Here is an 11,139-nt window from a genome sequence, read left to right on the forward strand (position 1 = left end):
ACATTCCATTCCATTCCAATTCCAAATCCTATTCCAATTCCAAATCCTTTAAAAAAAGACCGTGAAGCGAACGCACCCTTAGTTTATACTTTTCCAACAAACCGAAACCATCTCAGATGGTAGCTGCAACACCCGTTATAAAATCCTCAACCCTCTCCGGCTACAAATAGCATTTATCTATTGTCGTATCTAGCGCCAGCACCGGTAAGCAAAGTGGTAGTTTTGTGACACACTGTATACTCATAAACTAAACCAGTTTGTTATAAAATTATGAGTTAAATCATAACTATGCATTTTTATAGCAAGATTAATAAACTTATAACAGATTTCGTGATTTATTGCTTTTGTTAAAACGTTTATTTGTGTGTTCGTGTGTGTGACCGCGGGAAATTAGTTAACAAAGAAACCAAAACATCCGAAAAAATCATGAATTTGATACATCTCCGTATTGTAGTCTCATTGGACGTGTTATCATTATTTCATATATCAAAGACTATGCAACCAATGGACTTATCTTATACTATTTCAAATATTTGTAGGTGGTTAGCTAGATCATCGGGTATATTTAACCTCAGCATGCCCGTGTGTGTGAGGATGCCGCTAACACAATACAGGTCTCTTGGAGACATACACTGGGATATCATTATCACCTCTCTGTGATACGAAGGCCTGGCCTAATGAGAAAGTAAACATCACTAGCAGTATTAATATCATTTAAAAATGTAAATAAGTTAAGTAATATATACTATTAAAAAAAAGTAGTGTTTACTTCAAGACATAAGGTTAACGGGAAACAAGTTATCGGTTTCCCGCTATTAACACTTAAAATTTCTTAGATCAAACTTTTATTGACGTGTTGTTTTACTCTTTTTTTTCCATCAAAATGATTTTATCCTCTTTGAGAATTAAACCATGATTTCAAAACTTTTGTAATCGATACTTATTTGACACTTAGTTGTGTATATATGTATTCTATTTAAACTTAGTTGTGCCGACTCATGAGTCCAGCAGCGGAGTACAGGGGCGAAGGCTAGTGAGGGCCCCCCTGTTTTTTTCGCAGTTGTGTAAATTTATCTGTTTTCGTCCGAAATTTTTTTTACGTAGTGTAAATTTATGTAACGCCCTAATTTCGATACTGATAAATGAAAACGTTCGAGTTTATTTTAGTTGTCGTGCCGAGAGATGTCGTTTAAATTAGTTAAATAATATGTAAAAGTTTGATAGGGTAAAGAAGGATTTTATGGACTTAAGAACGATTTAGGCTTAAAAGTTTTTAGGCTTTGCTTATTTAAACCCTAATTTATCCCTATCCTTATCATTTTAACATCATTATCCCAATCATTGGCACACCAATCCATACGCACACAATATAAACCTCCTGAATATAATCAATCCATCTTTCCATATATATTCAAGATCTAAGCAACCCATAAGTTAAATATTATGTTTATTTTCATTTCGTTCTACTTTTGTTAAGATCTAATAAACGAGCCCATGGAACCGACATAAACGAACCCAGCCGTTATAAACGAGCAATAATCAAACCGATTTTAAACAAGATCTTGACTAAACGAGCAAACAAGATATGGAATATATGTATATATATATATATATATACACATATATGCAGACATAAACATTTATACATATGTAAGCAGGCTAGAACATGGATTAATGTAGAAAACCCAGCTCGATACCGGATCTGAATTCCCGGTAAGGAAAAGCTCCGGTGAACAGTGGATGTGCACGGAACACTAGGCACGACCTACTTGAGCCAAACACCAGCCCATTGACCAGATCTGAACCCTATTTAGCCAAACCCGACGAACCAGGGTGAAGAAACACTAACCGGACCCCGGACAGATTACTGGTAACCTGGGGGTTGGAGAGATGTTTCCCACGAGGGGTTAGACCCTTGGAAGATGGTTCTTCTGATAACCTGCAAAACAGACACCGTGAGCTCGTCACTGAGAAGGGGGGGTTCCTCCTTGTGACCACCCTCCGGCGTGAGAATCAGACTAGATTGCTCTTTAAATATAAAAGTATATTAAGAGATTGCTGGAGCAGATATCAGGTATATTATGATGATAATATGATAATGTAATAAGATATGATAAGATGAGATGGTCATACCATTTGGGGTATTTATAGCCGAAGGTAGGTTTCCAAAGAGGTATGGCCGGCTGCAACAGTATTCCTGTTCCACCAACAGTAGCCTACGCACGTGCCCTGCTGGTAGTTGGTGGGTAGGTAGCGGCTGATAGTGACCAGGCCTGCTGTATACTATTCCTGTTCCACCAACTGACGGCTACGCACGTGGTATGGCAGTAGTTGGTGAGTAGGCAGCGGCTAATAGTGATACAGTACAGGAGCATGCTGCTCGCCATACTGTATCAGTGAGCTGTCGTATCTCTGATCAGATCTTTCGCCCATACCTCGTCAGGTACAGTAAAAGATCCTTCAGTATACGGACTGGCTTATTTGGGCGGGAGTATTCCCCCTCCCGCCTCTGTGCGGGATTGCTCCCGGCTTGGCTCATTCCTTCAGGTGACACTGAATGATCGAGAGCTAAGTGCCTTGTGCGTGTAGCCATGCTGCGCGGGTGGCCTTCCCTAATGGCTTGTATCCGAGGCTGCGGGGACAGGCGGAGTCCTTCACCATTGGGAGGCATTTCCTGCGGGACCAGCTTGCGTACTGCGCGTAAGGACGTCACGTCTCTGAGCATGGTTGGTCCTGCGGATCCAGTTGGTCTCTGCGCAGACGTCCCTGTTTAAGGTGAGTCTTGCGGGTCCAACTGGGCTCTGCTGGGACCTACCTCTTCAAGTCCCCCCAATCCAATGTTCTTCTCATGAGTGTTTAATAAAGTGAGGTGAACTTTTGGACTTGAGCAAAGGGTTTTGAAAAGGGTTTTGTAAGGTTTTCCATGGGGATTCTTTCCGCGGAAGTCCTTGTCACTTGCAGAAATGCCCGAGTTTCCTGCTTGGTCTTTGGGTATGATGCGGGTAGGTCTGTAACCTCCTCGCAAGTCAGGAGCATTGAGTCCCAGTTGTATGTATTTTCCATGAGGTTTTGGTAGTTTTGAACATAGTGATCAATTATGTTAAGACCACCAATTCCATCCTGGAGCTTCAAACAACGTAGTTCTCGATGTTCCCGCTATGCGGGGATGTTATTTCCGTTTCCGCAAGCATTGCCCAGAAGATCCTTCTTGGTTTCAATTCCCAGCGGAGCGCTGGGTATGTGAAGGGTTTTGCCTTAACACTGTACCTGCGCTCGTCTTACGGTTACTTTACTTCCAAGGTATTCCTGGCGTCAATTCCCTGCGGGGGCTAGGTATGTGAAGGGTTTTGCCTTTACACTGTACCCGCAACCGTCTTATAGTTACTTGGTTGCCGAGGTAGTTGGCTTCAATTCCCTGCGGGTGCTAGGTATGTGAAGGGTTTTGCCTTAACACTGTACCCGCATCCGTCTTACGGTTACTTGTTCACCAAGGTTTTCTTGGCTTCAATTCCCTGCGGGTGTTAGGTATGTGAAGGGTTTTGCCTTAACACTGTACCCGCAGCCGTCTTACGGTTATTTGTTTGCCAAGGTTTATTTGGCTTCAATTCCCTGCGGGTGCTAGGTATGTGAAGGGTTTTGCCTTTACACTGTACCCGCATCCGTCTTATGGTTACTTGCTTGCCAAGGGGTAAGGGGTATTTTCCCGCTTACTTTTTAATATTTTCGAATTTTGAATTTTGAAATTCGAAGAGTTGGTGAAAAGATAAGTCCAAACCTCTGAAACGTCGTGCGACGGTTTCTTCTGACTGTGTCAGGACGTGCAGGAAGTTATGGTGACGTGACGGAACATGGTCATTCCAGTCGCTTTTTCAGGCGCGTGGGCGCGATTTTTCGGGCGCGTGGCCGCGAAATCTCTGGCACACGTCCTTTCAACAGCTGTTGCCAGCCTGCTTTTTGCCACGTGTCATAGTTTCATTGCACATTCAATTTCTCTCTCCTCCGCATTAAATTCACCGCATTAATTGCGATTACTATATAAAGGGGGAGAGGGTTATTTGCAATTCACACTTTTCACTCTTCTCTTCATCCTTAAGGCGATTTCCGGCGAATACTCCTTTATTCAATCGAGCATTCTCTCGAAATCGTTCTCTTCTTTCTCTGCAAGATGTCTTCTCGTGATGCTGAAGCTATAGCCGATGACAGGGGTACTGCTGGCGAGTGCCAGTGTGCTCTGCCCGGCGATCAGTACCGGTATGTTGTCAGGAAGTTCATGCTCGATCATCTCGAGCCTGAGTTTCCTGAATCCCACCAGACCGTGTACGATGCCCCCAGAGGCAAGATCGGGGTTTATGCTGCATTTTTTGTCTATGGGAATCTTAGATTTCCATTGACTAAATTTGTTTACCGTGTCCTTGAGAGGCACGGTGTTCATTTGACCGAGCTGCACCCCATGGCGATCGCCAAGATTCGCCATTTTGAGTGGGTGTGCCGGATTTTGGGCATCGAGCCCTATGTGGACCGCCTGATGACCTTCTATACCTGGAGGTGCATCCAGGGGTGGTACACCTTGACGACCCGTATTAAGGGTCTGAAGATTTGCGACACCGAGCGCAGTCTTCGCGCGTGGAAGCAGGAATTCTTCTACATTTCTGCCCGCGCCATCCCCCTTGCCATGAAGTTTAAGAATGGCCAAGCGATACCGAGCCTTCACGCCCCCAACTACCAGGAGGCGGAATGGTTTTCGAAGATATCCCGGATCCAATCTCCGGTTTACCGGTTTGCGGAGTCCGGGATGGTCATGTTGGGGATGAGCCGGGTGTGGAAGGATGCGTCTCAGGTTCCCATCCTTCTCGAATACGGTTTGAACTCTATTCCCTATGGTATGTCTTGTCTTTCTTTTTGATACAAGTTTGTCTTCTAACTGTTTCTTTTCTTTCAGAGGGAAATAATTTGGAGTCGCTTCTGTTCCCCGCGGGAAACCGACGGTCCCGCGCGGATGGGTACTCGTGCTCTGGACGAGGGCGAGTTGCCCATCCTGGAGCAAACGGCGGATCGTTTTGTGGAGGTCTATCCGCTGGGCCACGAGATCCTGAGCCACCGGCGGCCAGGTAAGGCGATATTCTTTCCTCAACCCCTTAATGCTGTACCCGCTGTTGGAATTCTTGACCTGTCTTCTTCTGAGGAATCCTCAGATGCTCCTCCACTGGTGCGGAAGAAGAAAGCTGCTGCCGGCGGGAAAAGGAAGGAGAAGGAGAAGGCCTCCACGGCTGGTCCGGTGGTTCTATCTGACTCGGAGTCAGATAGTGAAGAGGTGGCGGGGAACCCCGATGGTGAGGAGACCACTGCTCCGGAGGCTACGGCCGTTACCTCCGGAGAACCAACGAAGACGACGGTGACCGGTACCAAAAGGCCGGCTCCATCGGGTTCCTCCCCGCCCGTCCGTACGTTCATGGTCAAGAAAACCCGTAAGTACAATCATAATGTCTTTGCAGATTTATTACTTCATAAATTTATCTAACACTTTCTTCTTTGTGCAGGCGTGGATGTTGACGCATTCCGGGGTGAAGCGCAGAGGAGTACCCTTCCGCCAATGACGGTAGGCTTGGTCAGCCTACCTGAGGCGTCGACCCAGGTGCCTGCGCCTGCTACCGCTGGTTCAGTTGCTCCCTCTGAGCAGACTGTTCCAGTTGAGATGACGTCACCGCCGGCTGTGAGTGCGATTTTTACAGCATCCTTCACAGAGCCGGCGGTTACTGCTGCTGCCTACGAGGCGGCGACCGCGGCGGCGACCACAACGGCGACCTCGGCGGCTGCCACCATGCCCGCGCCACCGGCACCGATGGCCGGACCATCAGGTACGCGCAGGGCTTCCCGCCGATCTTTGCCACCTTCCCGTCTGCCTGACCTGTTGGATGGATTTCCTTTAGGTTCAGGTGATGGGTTTGGCGGCTATCGGCCTGTCATTGACCCTACAGGTGCGTAGGGTTCCTTTCTTTTTCCCTTGTTTTTTATCATCTTTTCCTTACTGCCTTTGTTTTCTTTTGCAGTGTCGGATTCCAATGAAGTGTATGTTCCGCGATGGAACATACGCCGAGGAACAACCCTTCGCACACCTGTGGAGTGCGTGGACTGGGCTCGCCACGCTGCTCCTCCGGGTGCGTTGGGGGAAGCCATGGTTAGCTACCAGGAGGGTAGGCTAACTAATGAGCTTCGGGTTCTCCAGGCCCGGATGCAGCCGCGCGTCGAGCTGCTTTGTCGTGAAAACGACAAGTTGAAAGCAGCTCGCGCCAAGGACATATCTGAGGCGCGTGCTCTTCGGGAGGAGAACCAACAGCTGGCGGCAGCTGCCGCCGACAAGGAGAAGGCCTTCAAGGCCCTCGAGGTTGAAGTTCAGGCGCGACTCGAGGCCCGCTCCAAGGCTGCCCAAGCTGTGAATGAACAGCTTCGGCTGGCCAGGGAGACTGCGCGAAACGCAACCGAGAGGGCTGCCAAGGCTGAAGCCGTTGCTGAGCCTTTGCGTGTGGAGAATGAGGAGCTGAAAGGCAAATTAGAGGCTCTCCAACGCGCTCATGATGCCTTGGCAATGGAAGATGCCAAGAAACTCCAGGAAATCCTGGACCAGAGGGGGGTGCTTGACCAGACCCAGCGGAAGCTTAAGGGCGTCGAAGAGGCTGCCGCAAAGGAAGTTTTACTTGCCAACCTTAACAAGAGCGAAGCCGAACGCGCCCATAACGAAGCTCAAGCTGCCCTCCAATGGCTTCTTCGAGAAGCGTTGCCTCAGGTATGTTTAGTTTTATCTTCACGCTTTTCTTTTGTAAGAAAAGGTTCTAATACTTGTGTTTTCTTTGTAGGTTGTGCGTCGGGTCTTTTCAGAGACCTCTTACGATGATGCTATGACCGCAGCCCTCAACGCTTCTCATGAGGATGGGGAAAAGGCCGGCTTCTTGCTTGGTCTAGGGTTTGTTGAGAAAGGCGTCCCGCCTTCCAACTTCCCTTTGTTCAATGTGGATACCGAAGCCATTTATGACCAAGCATTGAACCAATACGCCACCTTCCCGCATCCAGTGGTGGAGAAGGTGGACGAAGTAGTTGCTGCTGATGATGGGTTAGTTGTCCTCAAAGCGTTCCTCGAACCACCCCGTTCTTCTGACGGAGCGGGTCCAAGTGGAAGCGTCCCTGAAGCTTGATCCTGAAGATCCCTTCCCATTGCTAAGACTTGTATAGTTTTTTTTTTTTTTTTTTTTTTTTTTTTTTTTTTTAGGCGGGTAGTTTCCCGGCCATTCTTGTAATATATTCTTGAAATATTAATCTTTTTGCGTATAAGATTGTTATTTCCTTCTTTGGGTTCCTTGCTTTATAAACTTATGACTTGCATACTTAGTTTAAATTAGCAATTTTCCAAGTGTTTAGAATAAGAACCTTTGAACGTGGTTGATAGTGGGTTAAAGTTTCGCTTCCTCCTTCGTGATTGTGCGGGTGGAACCGTCACTTGCACTTGGTAGGATGGCTAAACTTTAACTTATATCTGACCTGCGTGTAGGTTTTCCTTTTCGAAATTTCTAAGGCATTAAGATAAGTTGACCTTTGAACGTGGTTGATAACAGGAAGTCTTGCTTCCTCTTTCGTGATTGTGCGGGTAGAACCGTCACTTGCACTTAGTAGGATGGCAAAACTTTACCCTTATCTGACCTGCGTGTAGGTTTTTCTTACCTTTTTGAGGATAAGTTAACCTTTGAACGTGGTTGATAATAGGTGTGAAGTTTTGCTTCCTCTTTCGTGATTGTGCGGGTAGAACCGTCACTTGCACTTAGTAGGATGGCAAAACTTTACCCTTATCTGACCTGCGTGTAGGTTTTTCTTACCTTTTGAGGATAAGTTAACCTTTGAACGTGGTTGATAATAGGTGTGAAGTTTTGCTTCCTCTTTCGTGATTGTGCGGGTAGAACCGTCACTTGCACTTAGTAGGATGGCAAAATTTTACCCTTATCTGACCTGCGTGTAGGTTTTTCTTATCCTTTTTTAAGAATTTTGTTTTGAACCGTTCGACGCGCGGTTGTCGATAGGTTAGTGTTCATTTTCCTTTCATGATTCATGCGGATAGACCGGCACTTTCATTTAATGGGATAACTGAACTTTTCCCCTTCAACTGACCTGCGTGACGGTTTGCCACGTTATTGGGTTCGTTGCGGGTAAGACCGCCTTCCCACGTAACGACTTCACGTAATGTGAATGCCGTCACCAGTGTTGGATAGTTTAAACCGTTCGATGCGCGGTTGTTGATAGGTTATTATTCAGTTTTCTTAATGATTCATGCGGATAGACAGGCACTTTCATTTTTGGGTGCTGAACTTTTTCCCCTTCAACTGACCTGCGTGAAGGTTTGTCACGTTGCTGGGTTCGTGCGGGTAGGACCGCCCTTCCCATGCAATGACGACGTAATTATGCGGTGAAAACCGGCATATTGGTTCAGAAAAGTATAAATGTAAAATCATCAGCTTCGGTGTTCTTAAAGAGAATCATTTCCATTAGAAGTGGCTCTTGGCCTTTTCCTTTACAAATTGGAATTGATTTACATGCAGACTGTGTAAATGAGCTCCCTTCCATGTTGGGATGGGAGTGCCATCGAGCCGATACGCACCTGGTTCGGGATCTCGTTCTTTACGCAGCATGTAGTCTCGATTTTGAAGCTGGAATTGATTCGTGTTTTTCCCAGCTGGGGTTCTATACGCACTCACCTGCTCAGCCTTTATTACGCCACGAGGTGCGCGAGCGTCCCATCTCTGACAAATGCTTCGACCATATCTTTTACATCTATGCATTCTTCAGTGTTGTGGCCCTTTGTCTTGTGAAAGTCACAGTATTTGCTCCGATCAGCATCGTGACGATGTCGGATTATTGGAGGCTTTGGCCATGGGAGCTCTTCAGTGGCGAATATCTCAGTGACGCTTTTGGTGAGTGGCGTCCATCTGGAGTTCCGGTGCGACTGTACATTATCCCTTCCGTCCAACCGATGTTGCAAGCCGGATGAGGTGTCAAAGTTTACCCTTGACTGCCAAATGCCTAGCTTTCGTTTTTTATTTAGTCGGGCGGTGAGGACGTTGTCTTCTCTCGTCCTCTGGGTGTAGAGGTTTGTGCTCTACGGGAGATCTCTACCCAGTTGCTTCTCTGTTTCCGCATAGCGTTTTGCTGCTGTCATGATGCCATCCCATGTGGATGGCATGCCATCTTTACCCGTTAGGGTGCGGATGAGCTCTGGGTCATGTGCGCCCTGGATGAAGGCAGCGCGAACGAGATCTTCGCTGATATTGCCCAGACTTAGCTTCTTTGAGTTGAAGCGAGTGATGAAGTTTGGCAGAGATTCGTCTTCCTCTCGTATGCATTTGAGGATTGTCCATTGCTCCTCGGTATACTTTCGTTGCTGGCTGAAGTGTTGGCTAAACTTCTGTTGGAAGTCTGCCCAGTCGTAGATGTGGTTGACCGGTAGACGATCGAACCATGCTCTAGCAGCCCCCACCAGCGTCATTTGGAACATGTAACACCACGTGGGTTCCGTCCAATTACTGACGGTTGCCCCCGCTATGAACCTGTTCAAATGATCGTCTGGATCAGATATACCGTCATATGTGCCTATGTTAGGCATTTGTTTGGCACTCTTTGGGGCGATTGCTTCAGCAATGTCCCTTGCAAATTTGGACGTTCCTGTATTTGCAACGTTTGGTCTGAACGTTTTAGAGAAGTCCCGTGGACTTCCACCTGTGCTTTTTGGTTTGAAGGCTTGTCCAAAATGCCTTTTCGGTTGGGATTCCGTTTCCTTACGCTTCCCTTTTGCCCTATGGCGAGGGTTCGCGTCGGAGTCGGATTCCTCCGAGTCATCCTCCCAGTATTCGAATTCGTCGGCCTGTTGCACGGAACGCAAGCGTTCGTCCAACTCAGCCTGCAATTCCTTTTGTCGTGCCTCCGCCCATGCCTTAACTTCATCGAGGGTCTGGCGGGGGAGTCTTCGTTTCTCAAACTGGATATCGGTGGATCCCAATAGGTGATCATTTACTGCACTTGCCCCAGCTTTGGTAAGTGGGGTAGTGTTCGTAAAATTTACTTCACTTGCCCCGGCTTCGGTAGCCGGGGTAGTGTTCGTAAAAACTGTGTTGCCGGTGTTCATCCCAGTAGCTGGGGTTGTGGTTACCGGAATTTCTCTAACCATCTTTGTAGAAGTTTGCAAAAACTGGAGAAAAATAAAGTTCTAGCTTTATGCACGGATGGCGCCAATGAAGAAACACTAACCGGACCCCGGACAGATTACTGGTAACCTGGGGGTTGGAGAGATGTTTCCCACGAGGGGTTAGACCCTTGGAAGATGGTTCTTCTGATAACCTGCAAAACAGACACCGTGAGCTCGTCACTGAGAATGGGGGGGTTCCTCCTTGTGACCACCCTCCGGCGTGAGAATCAGACTAGATTGCTCTTTAAATATAAAAGTATATTAAGAGATTGCTGGAGCAGATATCAGGTATATTATGATGATAATATGATAATGTAATAAGATATGATAAGATGAGATGGTCATACCATTTGGGGTATTTATAGCCGAAGGTAGGTTTCCAAAGAGGTATGGCCGGCTGCAACAGTATTCCTGTTCCACCAACAGTAGCCTACGCACGTGCCCTGCTGGTAGTTGGTGGGTAGGTAGCGGCTGATAGTGACCAGGCCTGCTGTATACTATTCCTGTTCCACCAACTGACGGCTACGCACGTGGTATGGCAGTAGTTGGTGAGTAGGCAGCGGCTAATAGTGATACAGTACAGGAGCATGCTGCTCGCCATACTGTATCAGTGAGCTGTCGTATCTCTGATCAGATCTTTCGCCCATACCTCGTCAGGTACAGTAAAAGATCCTTCAGTATACGGACTGGCTTATTTGGGCGGGAGTATTCCCCCTCCCGCCTCTGTGCGGGATTGCTCCCGGCTTGGCTCATTCCTTCAGGTGACACTGAATGATCGAGAGCTAAGTGCCTTGTGCGTGTAGCCATGCTGCGCGGGTGGCCTTCCCTAATGGCTTGTATCCGAGGCTGCGGGGACAGGCGGAGTCCTTCACCATTGGGAGGCATTTCCTGCGGGACCAGCTTGCGTACTGCGCGTAAGG

This window comes from Bidens hawaiensis, unplaced genomic scaffold (assembly GCF_021521415.1).
Source record: "Bidens hawaiensis isolate Kalapana, Puna unplaced genomic scaffold, B.hawaiensis_p1.1 tig00023051_1, whole genome shotgun sequence".
Lineage (NCBI taxonomy): Eukaryota > Viridiplantae > Streptophyta > Magnoliopsida > Asterales > Asteraceae > Bidens > Bidens hawaiensis.